Source organism: Vicugna pacos, chromosome 31 (assembly GCF_048564905.1).
Source record: "Vicugna pacos chromosome 31, VicPac4, whole genome shotgun sequence".
NCBI lineage: Eukaryota > Metazoa > Chordata > Mammalia > Artiodactyla > Camelidae > Vicugna > Vicugna pacos.
The window spans coordinates 5,966,683-5,987,154 of NC_133017.1; the positions used below are offsets into that span (position 1 = coordinate 5,966,683).

Sequence of the window (20,472 nt, forward strand, 5' to 3'; positions counted from 1 at the left end):
CTGTATCATTCTAGTGAGACAGGGACTAGTTAAATTGCCTTAATCAGATGACCTTGAAGATTATTTACACAGAATATGTATTGTTACAAATCAGAATTTATGTTGCCGTGTAACCATCCACTCAGATATTTAAATTCGTGGGATTCTGACCAGATCAATTAAGTTTAGTAAAATCCACATTGATCATTTTCAGGGAATAAGCTCCTCTCTTTTGTGATTAAAGAAAATTTTGATTTTTTTCTACACTCTTAACAGGTTTAAAATATCAAAACATTGATTTGACACATTACTTTTTTAATAGAGAGAATAAAGCTCATGCTGTTTTATTATGTAAATAAATATTTTTGTATGTCGACAAACTTGTATGATATCCTGGATCTTTGAGAAGTATTTTGCAAGATATTAGATAACCTACTGTTGGAAAAATACAAACGTGACTTTTATGAACATAGGCGTAGTACAGATCTGTTGGTTTTTGCTACAGTGCAAGACATGAGGCCTAGGATGCCTTTGCTGCCGATTGCCAGGAGGACACATTCCATGTCTCAGTTTCCCCTCCTGTAAAATGAAGTGGCTGAACTGGATTCTTTCCTCTTCTAAGATGAGTTTCCATGAGCCTATGTCTTCTGTTTATATTCAGGAGTATTAGCAGTATCAAATTAAATACTGAATATCCCTCCCTTCCCCCGAATCAAAGTGCAGTATATGCTACATAAGCTTTTAGTTATCTGATTCTCCTTTCTGATCCTACAGGCAATTTTTGTGTTGCATCTTTCCCGGCAACCTGGAAGGTCATTTTAGCCATAGGTGGCACTGTTGCACCTTCTTACAGTCTTAACATTCCTGTTTGTAAAAGAAGGCTTAAATAACTTTATTTTATTTTGATTTCTTTACTTAATGCTTCAGAAGAGCCCAATGTCTTTTATGTGTGTCTACCTGGAAAAGTTATTCTGCTTATATCTTAGATTTATTCTGTCATCTCACTGTGAACATTTCAGACTTGCTGTGCAAGCAATGGGAAAATCGGGCTTTTCTTCTAGTGTTAGAAACCAGTGAGCCGGGATTTTATAAAACAGCTAGAAGCGGCATCTGGACGACCTTAAAGGTGAAAAGTGTATTGAGTTCCCTGAGTTTTGACCCCGCCGCTGTGTGTTAATTGGTGGTAGGAGATTTGGTACATATACGAAGGGGTGTAGTTTTTTGACTTGGGTTTGGTTGCACGTGCTGCCACTGAGCCACGTGAGCCTGAGACAGTTCGTTTTGAGTTTTTCCCTCGTCTGTGAGATGGGGACATTCATATATGAATTGTAGAATTGTGAGAATTAGAAATTATGTGCAGTGTTTACCACAGTGAGTATGTCAAGAGGGCTCTTAAACTTTAGCTGCTGTTTTGTGTGAAGCCATCATTTGGGAGTCTTTGGCAATTACTAAGAAACAGGAAAATAAGAAGAGCTGTTTTTATGATGAAAGATATTTGAGGAGGTTCCATAGTTCCTATACCCATAATTTAGCATCAGCAGAGTCAGGACAGTTACACAGTCGCCCTGAACCAATGTTAAGCCACAGAATTATTTGTTGCTTCATATATTTTGGGGCTTAAGGAGATCCAATACTTATACACATGTTGTCTCCAGCAGCCAACTGAGAGATGACACAAAAGAGTAGACAGGCGATAAATGTCTTCTTTGTTACTGATGAAGCCACGTTCTTCATGAACTTCAAGGCTGCGGGAAAATGCATGTCATGATACTGTGTCCCAGAAATACAGACTCACCCTGTCCCATGTAGCTCTGGGCCACAGCGAGCCTTACCTTGAGAGGACCTGCCCCTTCATGCACAGGGCTTTCCTGCCATGGAGCTGAGCATCCCAGGTGCTTCCCAATGGTGACCAACACTGGAGTGAAAGGAAGGGTTTCACATGCCCCGCTTGTTTCCCCGGACTCACACCTCACTCTGTTAGTGTGATGAGTGCTAGCTGTGGGCCAGGGGCCAGGGGTGTGAAGGGAGAAGCACTCTCCATGGCCCAAAAGAGTGGTTAGGAGGCATCCCCTCCCTCAGTTTAAACAGGTGGTGGGGTGGAACATAAGGGTACTCCCCAATTGTTTATAAAAGGAGAAATAAGGATGTTCTTTGGGACTTAGGCTAGCCAGGAAACACATAAGATGATTAGAGGGGAGACTTGTAAATCACTTTGATATTAAGTTGACATTTGTTGAACACCCAAAATGTGCTACATTCTTTTCTGAGCATTTTACAGAAATGAATCCTTCAATCTTCTCAACAAGCGAGTAAGGAAGGTTTGATTGTTATCCCAGTTTTACAGTGTGGAAATTGAGGCACACAGAGGGTAATTAAGTTGGCAAAATCACAGAACTAGTAATTGGCAGAGCTGGTATTTAAACCCTGGCTGTCTGGTTTTGAGGCTCCCAGAGATGGGCTTTTTGTGTTTAGCGTTATCAGCATCCCTGAATCTTTGTACCTCTGTGCATCAGTTAGCCTATAAAGGACAGGGAAAGGAGAGTTACATGGGTGCTCATAGTCATGTCTTGCCGCTGTCCACGGAGAGTGCACCGTGATTGGCGTTAATTGTCTTCTGGGCAGTAGATCTGTTCGTATAATAGAAATTTAGTTCATTGAGTTAATCTAGAAAACCTTCCTGCTCCGTTTCTGTCCATGCTTGCCATGTGACTGCCTGCCCGTTATTGGGCAGTGGAGGAGAAAATGTACTCATGGTTGAACTCTGATATTTCAGTCTGGTTCATAGATTCACGTCTTCTGTTACATTAATAAGCTAAGTTTCTGGTTTTCTTGCATCAGTGTCTCATGACTTTGGTTAATGTGAAACCAGTCCATGGGAGCCCAGGGGTGATGACGGTATAATTTCTGAGCATGCTGTGGCACTTCTACCCATGCAGACGTGGCTGAAGGATGTCCACCTTCCTCACTGATTTCCCCCAACAGCAGGGTCCTCTCCCACCCCTGGATGTGAGGTTGGGAGCTCTCTGAGTAGGCCAGTCAGAGGCCCAGTTAACCAATCAGAAAATGATGAAGTACCTGGAAGTGGGTTTAATAGAAGAAAAGGGCTTCCAGGTAGTCAGATGGGCTGTTCGAGTCCATTTGGTGAAAAGCTGTCCACTGTCTGTGGTTTAGCTGCTTCTTTGCTATTGAAAAGTCTGAAGTAGATGAAGGGATTTTAAAAAGCAGAAAGGAATGATTTCAGGTGGTACGTCCACACTGGTGAGAAGTGATGGATGACCACCAGTGTGAGGCATAGACAGAGTCTTACAAACTTCATAAACAGCATTAAAAGCTCTGCCATCTGAGTGCACTTCATATGGGGTCCAGATCATCACTGGTGACGCAGTGAGGGCAAGTAACTGATGATGGCAGAAAGAACATGGACGCATCAAAAAGGTCTCGTTCACGTTCCCTGTTTAAGGGATGCGGCACAGTGTAATATATTTGAGCTGGTTTTTCACTGAAAAATTTTTAGTGTTTTCTGGGACTCCCCAGTACCCCAAAGGTCCATGCAGCTGGGTGTCCCCTCAGTGCAGCACTGTCAGCGCTTGCCCTGGGCTGACGCGGTGTCACACGGAGTAGGACGGTCAGCGTCCCCGGCTCCTCTGAGCTCCGTCTCCTCATCCGCAGAGACGGGTTTCTCATCCGTGTCTACTTAGTAAGGTTGTTGAGAATCACACGTGAAGCTTCAGGGGTGACTTGTGGTTGTCTCTGTGATTGGCATATAGTGAATATTTGATAGAAACACTTGTTTTTTTAGTATAATTGTAGTACCTAGGTTGCAGTGGTTTTTAGTCTGCGTTTTTTTATAACTTTATTCTTACTTTTTTTGTTTTGCAACTTTGTTTTTTATTTATTTTTATTTTTATTTTTTAACATTTTTTATTGATTTATAATCATTTTACAGTGTTGTGTCAAATTCCAGTGTTCAGCACAATTTTTCAGTCATTCATGGAAATATACACACTCATTGTCACATTTTTTTCTCTGTGATTTATTATAACATTTTGTGTATATTTCCCTGTGTTTATTCTTTTTTTTTACATTTTTTATTGATTCATAATCATTTTACAGTGCTGTGTCAAATTCCAGTGTTCAGCACAATTTTTCAGTCATTCATGGACATATACACACTCATTGTCACATTTTTTTCTCTGTGATTTATCATAACATTTTGTGTATATTTCCCAGTGCTATACAGTGTAATCTTGTTTATTTATTCTACAATTTTGAAATCCCAGTCTATCCCTTCCCACCCTCTACCCCCCCCCCGGTAACCACAAGTCTGTATTCTCGGTCCATGAGTCTATTTCTGTCCTGTATTTATGCTTTGTTTTTGTTTGTTTTTGTTTTTTAGATTCCGCATATGAGCGATCTCATATGGTATTTTTATTTCTCTTTCTGGCTTACTTCACTTAGAATGACATTCTCTAGGAGCATCCATGTTGCTGCAAATGGCATTATGTTGTCGGTTTTTATGGCTGAGAAGTATTCCATTGTATAAATATACCACATCTTCTTTATCTAGTCACCTGTTGATGGACATTTAGGTAGTTTCCATGTTTTGGCTATTGTAAATAGTGCTGCTATGAACATTGGGGTGCAGGTGTCATCCTGAAGTAGTTTTCCTTCTGGGTACAAGCCCAGGAGTGGGATTCCTGGGTCATATGGTAAGTCTATTCCTAGTCTTTTGAGGAATCTCCACACTGTCTTCCATAGTGGCTGCACTATTCTTATTTTTAAATATGCACTTAGATTATTTATTTTTTTGGAGGTACTGGGGACTGAAGCCAGGACATTGTGCATGCTATGCAGGTGCTCTACAACTGAGTAAAACACACCCTCCTTTTCTGCACTTGAATATAAATATTGCTATACACAAAATAGCTCTTAAACACCATCATGGGACCTAGTCACTGTATAGACAATTGAACACGTATGCTATTTCAATAGGAATAAATGTTGATGAGACATACATTTCTGAATCTGTTAATGTGCTTAAAAACGATCATAGGTAGTGATAAACACGAATCTTTGATCCAGTACTTCTTAGGGTCTGTTTTGCCATCAAGGGAAATTACATTCTACAGAGAAGGCTAATTGGGTCTCTTTGATATTTGGATGGTTTAGCAGATGATGAAGACTTTCAAAAGCTGAAAGTTTTGTATTTTAAATTAACTACAAAGTTATCTTCTACAAGTTGTAAGTACTAAGCTTGTGAAGTGCTCAGTAATCCAGGGGGTATGTGTCTGTGTCTGTGTGAACGTTTGTGTGTGTGATATCAGGAAGATAGAAAGAAGTTTCATATAGACTTCTGATACCTTTCTCCTCCATTTCAAGGTGTAGGCATATATTTACATAAATAAATTGATATTCTTTTGTCATTTGGCATGTTGGGAATAAGACTTTCTCATACTTGTTTCAGAAGTGTTAGGGAGGTTGAGCTTAGGAAATGGGAGGATATAGAGACAGGGAGGTTCTTTAAACTGTGCAGAATGAGAAATAGTAACTTTTCTCTTTTCTTCTAGAGCAAACTGGCACTGAATTGTAACATAATATTACTCAGAATTGCTTTTCTGATCAGATACAAGTACCTCAGATTTTTTAAGGCAACATGAAAGATGAAATATGTTTTAGCATTTATCTTTAAAAGAAGTTTTATTTTTCAAGTAAAAGGTTATAGCCTGTTCTTTATTCCAGCGGTACAAGAAATTCTCACTGATCTATCTAAATGACCTCTGTGCTTAGATTCTTTGTGTTTTTTTTTTCTTTAAGTGCTTGTTTCATTGTGGTTTGAATGAATGTTTAAAATTTCTGGATTTTGATCTTTAGAACATGCTGATTTATCAAAACTGTTAAAAACCTGATTGTTCTCTGCTCCTGGTTTGGTGGGACAACCTACTGATTTCTGTTGTCTGTTCAAGAGGGAAATTCTTCCTCTAGCCTGCAGATCATTAAGTGAATGGTTTGCAGTGTGCCTTTAAAATTATTTGTATGCATTGAGCATGTTTGTCCAGTGAAATTTAAATTGACTCATTGTAATTACTTTGCTTTGATTCTGTGGTTTTGATCCTCTCCACAAGAATTTGAATTCTCTGTTGCATTTTGTATACGTGTTCTTAACAGGGGAAGAAATTTTACATTTTTTACAGAGGTGGGTTTTCCTATCCCCTCTGAATGCCTTCTAAAATTGATACATTAAAAATCTGTTATTGCAGTGCATAATTATTTCATAAACTATTTTTTGGCATAATCAGAAACAATGACCAAGAATGATAATAAAAAATACGAAAATCTTCCTTCCTTTGAAGAATAGAAATCAGGTAGTCAGGCTCCCTCAAGCTTTGTGCCTGACACAATTACTCTCATGTCATTGTGTATCATGATTCAGAGATGGAGTTGCTTCAGGTTTATAGATTTTTGTTTTAAAATTTGTGTTGAATACTTTCTCCAGACTGATGTTTCCTGTTGTGTTTGTGGAAAGAGTAGAAGGGAAAAAAATACTTTGTTTTGTTTTCAGGAGGCCTGAGTTGATGAGAAAAGTGTTGAGGGTGGGCTGAGGAAAAGAGTGACACTCCCTCTCCTCCTGGCTGAAATTGATGAACAAAGAAATCAATTAAGTATATCGATATTTGACCAATAGAATTTAGCGAGCCCAAACTGGCTAGAAATGCACAACGGAAATTACTGAATTCAGCTTCAGAATGAGGTGCTTTACCAAGTAGAAGCAGCAGAGAGCAATCAGAAAAATCAGTAATATGATGAGATATAAAAGGAATATTATATCTTTTATTTCTGAAACTTTTCTACGTTAAGTTGTGTAGAGCTAAAATTAAGTTTCAAGCATCAGGAGTTAAGAGAGTGGGTGGTTCCGTAGGATCGTTATTCTCGGATGTGCGTAGACCCTGCTAGAGTGGCTGAAGATGGCAGGAAGAGACCCACATCCAGGATTAGTCATCCTAGGGTGTCCTCCATAATGGTTCCATGTGGGAGCCCATGATTGGGTTAACAAATTATAACACAGCACAGTCGCCTCTGAACTATAAGAAGAAAAAATATGCTTTGGTACTGCTTTGCAAGCAAGTTCCTGTGCATCTTCACTCCAGTCTCCTTTCCTTAAAAAGCAGAGACAATGCTTTGCTTGTGTAGTTGAGGTTTTAGGTAGCACTCTGCTGGTTGCAAAGCAAGGACCGAGACCCTCAGCTATAAACGCTGGGCTTGTGTGTTGTTAGTCTATTATCCTCAAAACAAAGACCTGGCTGGTCTGGTGGTGTGCTTTGTAATGAACATATCTAAAAGTGTATCTTGTTCCCCTCACCCCATGACTTCCCTAAACATACACTAATCCTTTGTACTCATTATATATTCTACAATCTCTGCCTCATCCTGTCTTTCCCGAATTTCCTCCTTACTATCTCACAACTGTTAACGAATTTTTCCTTTGATTATACACAATAAATATGGGAACATTTGAGAGGCTCATGGAGATGGCTCCCTACTCCCTCTCGATTTCTTGACTTTTTCCACAGATTCTTGAATAATCATTCCGTGTCGGTAAGACTTCTGCCAGCCAGAACCCACAGTTCCAGGTGAGAAGGATGCAGGCTTTATCTCTCCTACCGGAGGGAGAGACAGAAGAGAATTGAGATATGCTCCCCCGTGATCCCTTCCTGCCCCAGGTCTACTGCAGTTCACCTGCAGCCTTCTGGCCTCTGCTCACACTGCCTCTGTCCCAGGACTAAACTCATCCTTTTCTTCCCTTGTCAACATTTCCGGTACCTTTCAGAACTTGGTCTCTTCCCTGCAATTCAACCCTGGCAGATGTGATGGTGGTCAGCGTGCTGGTGGGCAGTCCTTTGGGGACCCCCAGGAGCCATGCTGATTCTCCTGAGTCTATCAATCTGGGTTACAGAACAGTCGAGCACCGAAGGAAGCCCATTCACGTGATGTCAACACAGCATTTCATCACTTTCATTTTATTTTTAAATTTTCGGTGGAGAAAATATTTGTAGCAAACTCTTCCAGATATTCGCCGCCTGCTTTCCTCACCACCATTTCCTTGTTGGCTCTGGTGCTAGTTTTATGAATCAGGATTCTTCTCTGCTCATTTCTGGCAGCTGGGCTTGCCGAATCCTTGATCTGCATTTGAAGCAGAATGCTTCTTCGTGATGTCAAGGTGATTCTCCTATTTCTGAATATTTCGTGTACACTCAGCAACTGTTTCAAGTGAAATGCTCTTGTCCAATTTCGGTTAACTCACATTTGCTGATCTCCTGCTTTCATGCTGAGGGCAGTTTCTTTTTCCTCTAATAAAAGTTAGCAATTTGCATTTACTCTGGAAGGTACTGCCCCGAGATGCTTTTGTTCTTAACAGTTTTAATACAATTCACCCATTAAAATGTACATCGGTTTTTACTCTATGCCCAGAATTGTGCATCCCATTCAATCTTAGAACATTTTCATCCCCCCAACAGGATGCCCCGTATGCATAAGCAGACATTCCCATCTTCCCCATCCTCCCCCAGCCCCAAGGAGCCACTTTTCTCTCTGTGGATTTGCCTGTGCTGGACATTTAATGTAAATCGAGTCACTTCATGTAAGTGGAACCGTCTATTGTGACCGACTACTTTCACACTGAGTAACGTTTTCAATGTTTGTCCATGTTGTGGCCTGAGTCACTATTCTATGCTTTGCTATTGCTGAATAACATTCTACTGTATGGCTGGGCCCCTCTGTTTACCCATTCACCAGGTGATAGGCATTTGGGTTGTTTCTGCTTTTTGGCTGTGATGAGTAATGTCGCCGTGGACACTCATGTGGGGTTTTTTATGTGGATATCAGTTTTCAGTTCTCTTTCGTGTGTGCCCAGAGAGCAGAATTGCTGGGTAAGTCAGAAACGAAATGTTCAACTCTCTGAGGCCCTGCCAGGCTGTTTTCCAAAGTGGCCACGCTGTGTTACGTCCTCACCAGCAAGGGCTGTGAGCTCCACTTCCTCTGTGTCCTCATTAGTGCTTGTTAACATTTTTTTTATTATAACCTATTGTTGTGAGTGTGAAGCGGCTTCTCCTAGTGGTTTTGACTTGATTTTCCTTACAGCTAATGCTATTGAACATCATTTCATTGTGCTTATTGGACATTTCTATGTTTTTCTTGAAAAATACCTTTTCAGAACATTTATTAATTTTTTAATTGAGTTGCCTTTTTATTGTTGAGTTGTAGGGGTTTTTTTTCTTCATTTGGAGATACAAATTCCTTATGAGATAAATGATTTGAAAAAATTTTCTCTAGTGTGTTGTTTTTTCACTTTCTGAATGGTGCCCTTTGAAGCAAAGTTTTAAATTTTGATGAACTCCAATTTATCTCTGTTTTCTTTGTTCCATGTGTTTTGGGGTATTATTTTAAATCTGAAGTATTTTATTTAAGCTTTTATGTATAAAATATCTAAATTTGTAGAAACAGTCTAGGAGATGGGTGCGGTTGTTTTCCCCCGTCTTTGGATAGGAGACTGAGGTGCAGAAAATTTCACTGAAATATCAGTGTCACAGCTACCCAGTGCTGTGGGAGTTCAGACCCCTCATGTTTTTCCCCAGAATATGTGATCTTCACCACCATGCTCCACTACTGCCTGGAATCATTAATGAAAACATCTTTCCTTTTTTGATTTCTTGTTAGTTTGTTTTCTCATTGGGGACCTCATCTCCTTATTTTCCTTTCGGATGTCAGTGTAGATTTATTATAGGGCTCATGTAGGCAGAAGCATTGCTATCAGTTAACTTCTATATTACTCACTCTCCAGTGATGATTGTTGCTAGTTGACGTAATCAAGTCATGCTTAAGTCTTTCCTGCTCATGACACTAAAAACTGTCATGACTTACAGAACGCTCAAAGAAGAAAGTACTTGATTGATTTTATTTTGCTACCCAATCAAACCAATCAAGTAAAAACCCTAGTGTTGACACAGACTATAAGCCCTCCAGAATAGGGTCACTGTCTTCCTTGTGTTTCATTTATTTGGTCACAGTGTCTGGATAGTGCTTTGCTGTCCAGCAGTTTTGTGAGGATACTGTGCTCGTGAATATTTGTAAGCACAGAATTTTGACAACAGACTGTGTTGTTCATTTCACAAGGGAAAAGATAATATAGAAATACTGCTCAGATCTATTTTAAAATTAAGCTTGGAAATTTGAGAAGAATTCAAGAAGCCATACAAAGCTCTTTTTCACTAATTTTAGATCTATCTTAGACACTTTATGGTTACAAAGCAGAGTAACTTATCAAGTAGATTTGACAAGAGGAGTGTTATATTGATTATTTGATTTAGTTGAAATATTCTACCAGGGATAAAGTCATAAGTGCCCATAAATGAACAAATATGTTTGTATTTCTATGCAACATGGGAGCAGACTACATATGTTTCTATATAATATATATGACTGTGTGTTTTAATCTGCCTGTCAGTGTTTTTTATAGTTTTTCAGCAATGTTATAACTTCAGAATTCTTCTAAGTTATTCACTCCCGATATTACTGCAGTTTGTACTGTGTATTCTATCTTATGGATGGGATTCCACTGTTCCCTCAGTGAGGAATTTCCTCTCCTATTCCGTTAGTAGCAGAGTTAAAGGAACTGTGATTTCTAGGCCTTTGCTTTCCATGTGTTTGCAGTTGGCTGTAAATCACGAATTTCCCTTTCTTGAGTTTTCATTTTTCAATAAGAATTTTTAAAATAATTGTTAATATGTTTCACCAGTCTCCCTAGAAACTTGATGTGTTTGTGCTTTTCAGTTTTCAATTTATGAAAATTGTAAATGCACACTTGTTTTTAAGTAGTCCTTTTTCACTAGATATTTGTTTACTTCTTTAGAGTTAAAATAATTTTTTCCCAATGAATGAATCGGTGTTCATGTTTTAAAAGATAACTTACTTTTTATTTTTCTTATTCTAACAGGTATATTTGTTGTACAGAATTTAGAAAATAAGGATAAACAAAATAATAACTTAAAAATGGCCTCTAATCTCACTTGGAGATACAGATGTAAGGTTTGAAATTGAGAATTACAAGTCCTCTCACGTTGTACTTCTCTTTCAAGTACGTTTTGGTTACTGAGACCCTCGAATTCCCATATGAATTGTAGCAGCAGCTAGTCAGTTACTGCAGAGGAGCCCGCTGGGATTGTGATCGAGACCACGTTGTATGTATGCATCGCTCTGGAGAGCACTGCCATCCCAAGAATGCTGTCATCTGATCCAGGAATCTGCGTGGTGTGTCTTTCCAGGTATTTAGGTATTCTTTAATTTTTTTCAGCAATGTGTATGGTTTACATAGTATTATTTTATTTATTTTTTGCCTTTATACTGAGGACAAGTGTGCAAGGTACCAGGATTAGAATTGTATTATAGCCCCGCAACTTGCTGCCACCATGGAAGCTGCGGTCTCTCTTTGCCCTTTGTAAAATCTCGCACAAAATAGGACCTAAGTAACTCTCTCTTGAAAGAATGATTATATGATTGCTGGATGATGCTTGAGAGTCCTTGTGATGATGTCTTTTTCCCAGACTTTCCTCTCTTCTTAACTATGCCCTTTCCCTTCCTTTCTTCCAGCCTGGGTTTCAGCGTGCCTGTGGCATTGGTTTTTCTTGTCTGTGGACTCATCCTTTAACTAGTTCATGATAATGTTACATGTGGGCTGTGGAAACTTGCTAGATGTCAAGAAAGAGCAAATCCATTGCATACTAGATTTTTTAGAGTGTGTTATTGTATTATCGATTGAAATGAAATCAGGCTGACCCATTGAGCCATCCCCTGAGCTCTTTTTGCCTTCCTACAGGTGATACTGCTCTCGTTGCTGCATGTGCCCTTCCCCCAGACTCGGTTTTGGAGTTGAGTAAGTCACCATCACTGGAGCCCTCTCATTAAAAGATGAAGAAAACCTTTGCTCCTTCTCCCTGCTTGGGGACTTGGATGAGATGAGGTAACAGATAAAGAATGGAGCCCCACCTCATTCTGACCACCGCTCTTTCCGTTCATTTCTCCAGGGGAAGGGTACAATTCAAAAATATAAAGATTGTGAGCTAATGAGATAGACAAGACAACCGATCATTTATTAAATATCCTTTCATGCCAGAAACAAATGTATTATACACACAAAAAGCACATAAATTACGGTAGTACTGTGGTTACAAACGTGGGTCTGAGTTCGATTCCTGCTCTGGAGTGACAAGTCCTGTGAGATGGAGAAATGGTAGATCGGCTTAGCCTCTCTTGGACTTGTTTTCTGTCCTGCAGAGATGGGGTTCGCTAGGCATCCCTAACCCGTAGAGGTGCTGTGGGGTGTAAATGACATGAGTGGGCAGCCCGAGCACACCTGCTCGTTCCTCGTAAGTGCAGGATAGCACAGCTTTTGCGGTGATGCCTTTATGACCACACCGTGTAGACTCTCAGTGCTCCGAAGGGATGCCTTGTGGATTGGAGATGGGATTCTCACTTCTGTAAATACCCAAGAATTGGGTTATTGGGCCTTGCTGATTTGAATCTATTCTTTAGAAAGTACATAATGTAGATATATTTTTCAAACATGCATGCTTTTTATCTTTTATTATTTATACTTCTACCCTCTCATCTCTTGGTGTGACATTTCATGGAATCCAGGAAACAGTCCTAAGCCACCTGCCTCTTCACACTTCTTTGTGGTGGTTTTCTTCCCTGACTAGAAGAGGGTTTTGCATAGGAAATTTTGTTTGCTCCCCTTCTCTTGGAGTCTCCCTGTTTGTCTGCCCATCTCTCACCTGTCCATCTGTCCATTTCTCTACCCACTCATTCTTCTGACTTGTTCCAAGAAGCATTTCAGGCAGCTTACAGAAGAACAGATACCAAATAAACAGGTGAGAAAATGGGGCCAATTTCAGACAGTGAGGCTTGCAGTTGAGCCTGTGTGAGATTTGCTGGCGTGAGACACACGCCTCTGCCTTGTGCGTTATAAGATAGACAGCATCAATATGCCTGAGGCTCCCAGCAGACACAGGGAAACAGGGTTTGTGGGAGATGCTTACTGTCTGTGAAATACATAAGTGGCTTAGGAGAAGCCCAGACTTTCCAACTACTAAGGCTTAGGAGAATATATTGAGTGTCTTCCAAAATCAGATTATTGCATCTTTTCTTTTTCAGAGTTTTATGTATAGTTGGTTTACATTCTATACCTGGAAATTTCTCCAAAACTGCTGCCCACGTGAGTCCCATGACTCGGGAATGGGGTGGTTCTGCTCATTGACGGGTGTTGGCCAGAAACGGAAAATGACAGCCTCAAAGGAGCCTGGGATTAAGCAGTTATGTTTTGTCAGTGCTGTAGATTTCAGAAAATACTTTTACCATTTCTCTCCGCCTGAGGAAGCAGCGTGCTCTCTTCCCAGCATCAGGAGCTCAGGGCCACGTGATGGTGGGGGCTGACTGCACTGCCGTCAAAACAGCTGTGCTAGTCACTGCAGGTGTGGTGCTTTCACGTAGTGCATTTCATGTTCTTTAATAGGTTTCAACAGGTAGTTAATTAACTGAGTTAATTAACATTTAATAAATATAATGCTTTGTTGAAAAGACAGTTATAGGCAGAATATAAGTTGTGAACAATATAAAAACTGTTTCAATACTGAAATTTCAGTAGGGAAGATTCAGTTTATCTTATTTCCGCCTCTCTTTAAAAGAGAAAAGAAACAAGACAGAAAAAGCAGAGGATGATTTCTGTTCTTCCTCTCGGCTTGCAGGTGCCTTCACCTCCAGTGGCATCCATCCAGACACCAGCACTGACACTGGCCGTGCTCAGAACTGCCTCAGCCCTGAAGACACAACTGACAAATGGAAGGGGGATGCGCCCTGTTACAGCGGGTGCTTTCAATTTTTGAGTCCTTATGTAACTGCGCAGTGTTATTCAGGATCACCCATTCTGCACTGTGTGACGGTGCTTCGGTGTCTCCTAGTTATTTATTTCTGTAAGTACTCATGTATTTTTTCCAATGTGTGTTACTAGACATCTAAAAATGCATTTTTCAGATGAAAAATAATGTGTATTTAATATAAAATTCTGAAAAAAGGGTCAAAAGGGTCTATCCTGTTCCCAGTATTCAGAGATAATAATTAACACTTTAAAATCTATTTTCTGTTCTTTTCATCAGTGTGTATTACCTCTGTCATAAAAACCAGCAAGCACTGTGTGCCTGTTTGCTGTGTGGAGACCTCCATTTTCCATTCAGCTTATGAAAATTTTTTTTACAGTATTCTATCTCCGCTGGCATGATTTTTAATGACCAGTATAGCATTCTGTCTTGTGGAGTCCTCGTCCATTTTACTTTGGACTTAAGTAAACTTTTATATTCCAAGTAAACTTAACTGGAATACTGAAATGAGAACTGTGGTGGTACCGAAAGTCCCCTACTTCCCTTCCCCTTTTTTCCTGAGAGTAAAAACTGCTGACAATGTGGAGTATATATTTCATGACCTTTATGCCTATGTCATATATATATACACATACATAAACGTATATGAGAAATCTATGTATATGTGTGTGTATATATGCTTTATTGAAAAATAAGGCCATACTATATGTTTTCTGCAGCTCGGTTTATTCACTCAGGTATATATCACAGACGTCCTCTCCTTCCAGACTCACCCGGTCCTTTCAGATAGAGTAGAGTGGTCTCCTGATGTGCAGGTTTGGTCTCTTGTGTAAGGACACCTTTCGTGGGAGAGAACTGTGGACAAGGCCTTGGACCACGCCGAAACACCGGAACTTTAGTGGCCACAGCTCACCGTGATTTACCGCATCATTGTCTTGGTGGACACTTAAGTTTTATCCATTTTCCACTGTCAGAAAGGGTGTCTCACTGGCATCCTTCTTGTACAAACATTCCTGTGATCTTGTATAAGTATTCCTTTAGTTAAGGTTTCTGGAAATTTAGTCCTTGGATGTGACAACTACATAAATCACTCCTTTCAAGTGAATCTAGAAATTCCTTCTCCTGTGGGGAATGAAAAGATGTAGAATAACTTATGTAACCAATTCTCTATCCGTGGGTATGATTCCACTTCAGCTTTTCTTCCCACCAATGTAAACAGTGCTGTGTAAATTCTCTGATGAGTACATCTATTTGAACTGATTCTTTTTGTAAATGAAACGATTCCTAAAAGTGAAGTTCAGCCTGTGTGTACACACGTTTTCCAGGGTTTACATATCCATTGACATGTCGTCCTCCAAAAGATCGCTCACAGTTTGTTGTCTCAAAGATGGACACTAGCTAGAATATCTTTTAAAAATATTTGCCAATATGATGAGCAAAATGATTTTCATTGTTTTAGTTTGCACTTTATGACCAGTGTGGTATTGAGCATTTTTCACTCATTAGCCATCTGACTTTTAAAAAGTGAATGATCCCTTTTGTCCTTTGCAAATATTTAAGTGAGGGAGCTTCTTGTTGCTTTGTGACAGCTCTATGTATATTATGAACATTAGCCCCTTGTCTTCATCAACATGTATCACAGAGCTTTCCCTTGTCATTTTTTGCCTTTCATTTTGTTCAGTAGGTTCATTTTTGTTATGGCCCAAAATAAACTTTAGATAGTAAATGTCTTCTTTTTTGGTTTTATTCTTGATATTATTCTTAGAAATGCTTTCTTATAATGGTATAAATTTCTTCTGTAGGTTTTCTTAATCTCTAAGATGGAGATGATAATAGTGCTTGTCATAGTGAGGAGAAGCTGAATTGATATGAGCAAAGAGTTGTATTTGCTCTTATTAGTACTTTCTAATATTTACATCACTTTCTGTAATTTTTCTTGCGATCATTTTGACCGGAATAGAATTTGTTTTTTCAAGGGGATTCTGTGATTGTCCCAAGACAATTATTGAATTCCTACTTTGCTCTTTAATTTGAAATCCCACCTGTAAAAATACTTATGTACACTAGAGTCTCTTTTTGAGCTCATGATTTATTTCTGTCAATCTTACTTTCCTACACTAGCACTATATCTTACATATTGTAAAAATTTATTTAATATCTGACAGTGCAAATTTTTTGATTTGCTTTTCGATCCCTATTTTTCTTTGCTAGTATTATGACTTCATTTTTCCTAAAGAATTCTAATATAATTTTTTCAAGTTAAAATAAAGGATAAGTGTTGTCATGGGATTTTTTAGTAATTTTGAATTATCTTTAGGAGAACGTACATCTTTACAAAACTGTTTTCCTCCATACAAATGTTGATGTCTCAACTTTCACACTTCTTACTTTACCCCTCAGTACAGTCCTGTACTTCCTCCATATACAACATGGGCATTGTTTTTGAGTTTATTCCAGATTATTGTTGATGTTTTTGTTAATTTTTTAAGTGAGAAATTTTTGCTATTATATTTTTTAACTGTTAAAACTGACACCTAGGAAGGCAGATTCGGTTTGTAAATACTCACTTTGTAACTTCTCATTTAAAATTGTAAGTATTAAGTACTCGATACACAATCCTTTCTTTTCTGTTTTTAAAAATTTGTTTCCAAGATTCTCAAAATGGTCATAGCTAAGTAGTATAGGTGGGGAGAGAGATGGAGAGAGGTTGTGTGGCTCATGTACAAACTGTGAGCACTTTCATGGCTGCCTTTATGCTGGAAAAGCTGCTGAAGAGTCCAGGTTAGACCAGGGGTGGCTTTGTATGCACTTGAAAGCCAGCTTTCCTGCCTGTATGGTGAAGCCTGGTGGGCGTGGCAGGTAGATGATCAAGGTCGAATGGAGGTTATTGGCTGCACAGAGCGCTGTGTCTGAGAATTGGAGACCATCGCCATGGGAAATGCTTGGTACCAGGAACAATGCAGAGGAGCTGGGGACCCTGTGTGTTAAGGATTTTCCAGCCCTCGGAGTGGGAAGTTCAGACTCTGCATTCAGATCTGAGTTTGAATTCATCCTCTTTAGTTTACTTGTCCTCTGACTTTGGTCAAGCTATATACCGTCTTTCACTTCCAGTTTCCTTGTCTCTCAAAGTAGGAGAATTACAGCCTGCTGCTAGAGTGTTTGATCAGGTTAAATAATTTGTGTCTATAAGATGTCACGTACAGTCACAAGCTCAGTGAGAAAAGGGCTGTTGCCTGTTCTTCTGCAACTCAGTGCTTGACAAGACATGGGGGAAAGCCAGTCCGTAATTTGTGTGTGATGCAAGTAGGAACAAAAATAATGTCTTGCCTTTCCCTAGCAGTACTCTTACAGCTTTGCTTCATTTACATCTTTCCTCCTTTCCTTTCCTCTTTCCCATCCTCCACCAAAAGAGCCTGAGACTCTCTCAGAATAATAGATTCAAATTAATTTAAAGGTAGGCTCATTCTCACGAAATAATAGTAACATAAAAAAAAATCTGTGCACATCCCAGAATACGTTGTATATGATTTACACACACACACGTGTGCACACACACACACACACACACACAATCAGGCTACCTCCCACTTGCAGAGGGAGAAGGACCACTTTTTCTGAGTTTTCACTCACTGAGCGTGAGAACAATGTCTCTTACACAGACTTTCACCAGGCTTCGTGCATGGTGTTTTTAATTGAATTTCGGCTTTGTAGCCATAGATATAGTCTCCTAATAGAAGAGAGAAAGTGGAGACATAGACATTCTGCTGAGATATTGGTGTTATCATATTTTAGTTGGAACGGACTTAAGACAGCATAGAGTCATAACATTTCATGGGTGAGAATCCATTATGTTGTCACTTGGACAAGAACCTGGATCTTCTGCCATCTTGTCCACGTGGGTGAAGAGGCAACTGGGCAGGGGATGGCAGGCATCCTTCTTGCTTGAGTTCCATGTTCTTGCTATTTTTCATTGCTCAGCTGCCTTTAGTTTATGTACATGAGGCCTCACATGGGAAGGTCACTCTGTCCTGATAGAATGAGTTTCTTATCAGCAAAAAGCTCTGGACCCACTCATATTTCCCAGAGTTTTCTGCTGATCTGCTGACACTTTATATAATTGAGACTTAAGAAAATACTGAATATAAAATCCTTATTGTTATTGTTTGCCCTCGAGTTCCATAGGAATGAGGTGCTGTCTCAGGCTGTCTAAAGTTAGATCTGAACAATGATAGGGTGATAGGTTGTGCTGCTTTACCTCCAAAGTCAAAGGGGATTTCCACCTTAGCTTTTAGAATCAGGCAGATTAGTTCAAATCTTGCCTTTACCAATTATTATCTTTGTGTCTTGGGGGAGAAACTGTACTTTTTTGTGTCCAAATTTGTTTATCTGTAAATAAGTTCAGTATTTATTTTAAGGTTTCTGTTTCAGAATTGAATGAGCTAATACTCTCATTTATACCTAAAATAGTGATTGCATGGTTCTATGCTGGTGCCTTGGTAGTTGATTACTAAGGGACTCCGCAGTGAGAATGGGGGTGGGGGACTCCGGGGTAATAGAGCTTATATTCCAGGATATGCTTGTAAAAGACTGGATGTGCAGTGGATTTTTAGTAAATATCTACTCCTTTCCTAATCTGCATTGATTGTGTATATATCTTTATACTAATATATGAACAATTTTTATTGCAATTTAAATATCTTTGTAGTACTTACAATATGTAGCTTTAAAAAATACGTGAAATAAAATGATTTGACTTTTATTTTCTTTTCAATAAGCATAACAAAACAAAATAAAAAGAAGAAAATGTTTGAAGGAGTAGAAATAATTTTATTTCTTGGAATCAGTTCCGTATAATAGGTTTTTTGTTCGTGTTGTTAAACAGCATATAAAACTGATAAGTTGTGACATTCTGGAAATGAGGAAACTGTGGAGACATACTACCTCTAATGCAGTCACTTTGTTACCAAGTCCAAACTCGTTCTGCTTGCTGCATGACAGGCCAATAAATCGGGAGATGAGATGTTGGAGTAAGGAATAGTGACTTTATTTGAAAAGACGGCAGACCCAGAAAATGGCATATTGATATCCAGTAGAACTCTCTTCCCCAAGGCAGAATTCAGTCTCCTTTTATACTAAAAAGCGGCGGGGATGTGGCTGGTTGTTGCAAACTTCTTGCTGTACGAATTGTTTCTATTTGAAACCCTTTGTTCCTGCAGCTGTTCATGTGGGTCAAATTATGGTGCCCCCGTATAACCTCCAAAAAAAAGAATTTTTTTGCAACTTGCCATCTGTACATAAGTGTAGAAGAGCTAATATCCTTAAAGATCAGAGCCCGGAGAATAGGCCCTCCTGGGTATTTCAGGCTAAAGGCAACATTCTTTTACAAAAGGTGCAGAAACAGCAAGTCTGAGCCTAGAAAACAAGGTACAGGTTTAAAGTCAGACGAACACATCTAACATGGAGTGAAATTTGTTCTTTTCTATTAGAATTACTTTTTCTACCTCATAAATAATTTTAGTAAGAAACATGAGCAATTTTTTTATTTTTGCTTCTTAATAAAGGACTACAACTACAATTTAGTGAGCAGGGATGCTGTGCGTGCTTTAGGGTCACAGCAAACTCTTGTTGGGGGTGCTCGACCCTGCAACATGTCTGATGCCCCGTGAGTGTTGGTGAGGGTCCCCCTAACCAGGGGCTCTCTTCAGGAACCACCATATGGGCATTGACCTCTGGAGACCTGTTTTTCAGCTGCAGGAAAATTTTTCAGAATCTGTGATGGGAAAATCACTCCAGCTGGGGATAATCAGGGAATAAAGGAAGAGGAAAAGGGCTTGAATTAGAGTAGAAGAGAAAGACAGAAGATCAGGGAGCCTGGGGGCTTGGCAGCGGGGCCTCGGGAGAGAGAGTAGCAGAGAAATGGAAGTGACCGTCTACGGAACCAGCTCCTGCACCTTTCCCCGCACCCAAGCCACACAGCTCTTAATTGGACCCCGGAATCTCTCCTGTCTGGATGTCACCCTGGGCAGAACCTTGAGAATCGAAGGTAAGGGGTGGGCAGCACTCACCTAGCGAGTCACTGAGGACTTTGATCAAGTCCACATTGACATTCCCAGTCATATGCCTTCACCTGTTCTTTATCTCAGGATCTGAGAAGCAGGAGCAAGGAACACAGGGAGAGATCCAGGAAGACATCTGACTGTGTTAAGAGACGACAGTCACAGCGACACTGGGAGTGAAAACACTTGTAGCAAAATAAAATAAATTCACAACTATTGCATCAGAGCTGCATGTGTGAGAGAGCCTAAGCCTGTCTCAGAGTGCAGGGGACAAGAGGAAAGGAATGGTAAAATTAACACTGATAATTGAAATTTTGTTAAATAGCCTGCTACAATTAATTTTATCACGTGAATGTATGCAGGTTTATTTCTATGAGCATTTATAGGTTCACACAACCCCACCAGCCCGTCTTGCCCCCATCGGGGATGGGATTTCTCAAGCACAGTGCCCCTCCTGCTTGCGTGGACCACGCTGCGGGTCCTCGCCTGGAGCCGCACTGCTACAGGACACTGAG

The 20,472-nt window shown here is 39.7% G+C and overlaps 1 protein-coding gene across 1 annotated transcript in view; it reads left to right on the plus strand.

Annotated features, from left to right (window-relative positions):
- LOC140690713 (trafficking protein particle complex subunit 9-like) overlaps positions 1-20,262 on the plus strand; it is a 92,768-nt gene extending 72,506 nt beyond the window's left edge. Inside the window, exons 5-9 of the mRNA XM_072952635.1 lie at positions 11,109-11,294; positions 11,846-11,989; positions 13,183-13,243; positions 13,773-13,997; positions 20,045-20,262. The gene's annotated coding sequence lies outside the window, so the exon portion shown is untranslated. The remainder of the gene's footprint in view (positions 1-11,108; positions 11,295-11,845; positions 11,990-13,182; positions 13,244-13,772; positions 13,998-20,044) is intronic.
- The last annotated feature ends 210 nt before the right edge of the window (positions 20,263-20,472 follow it).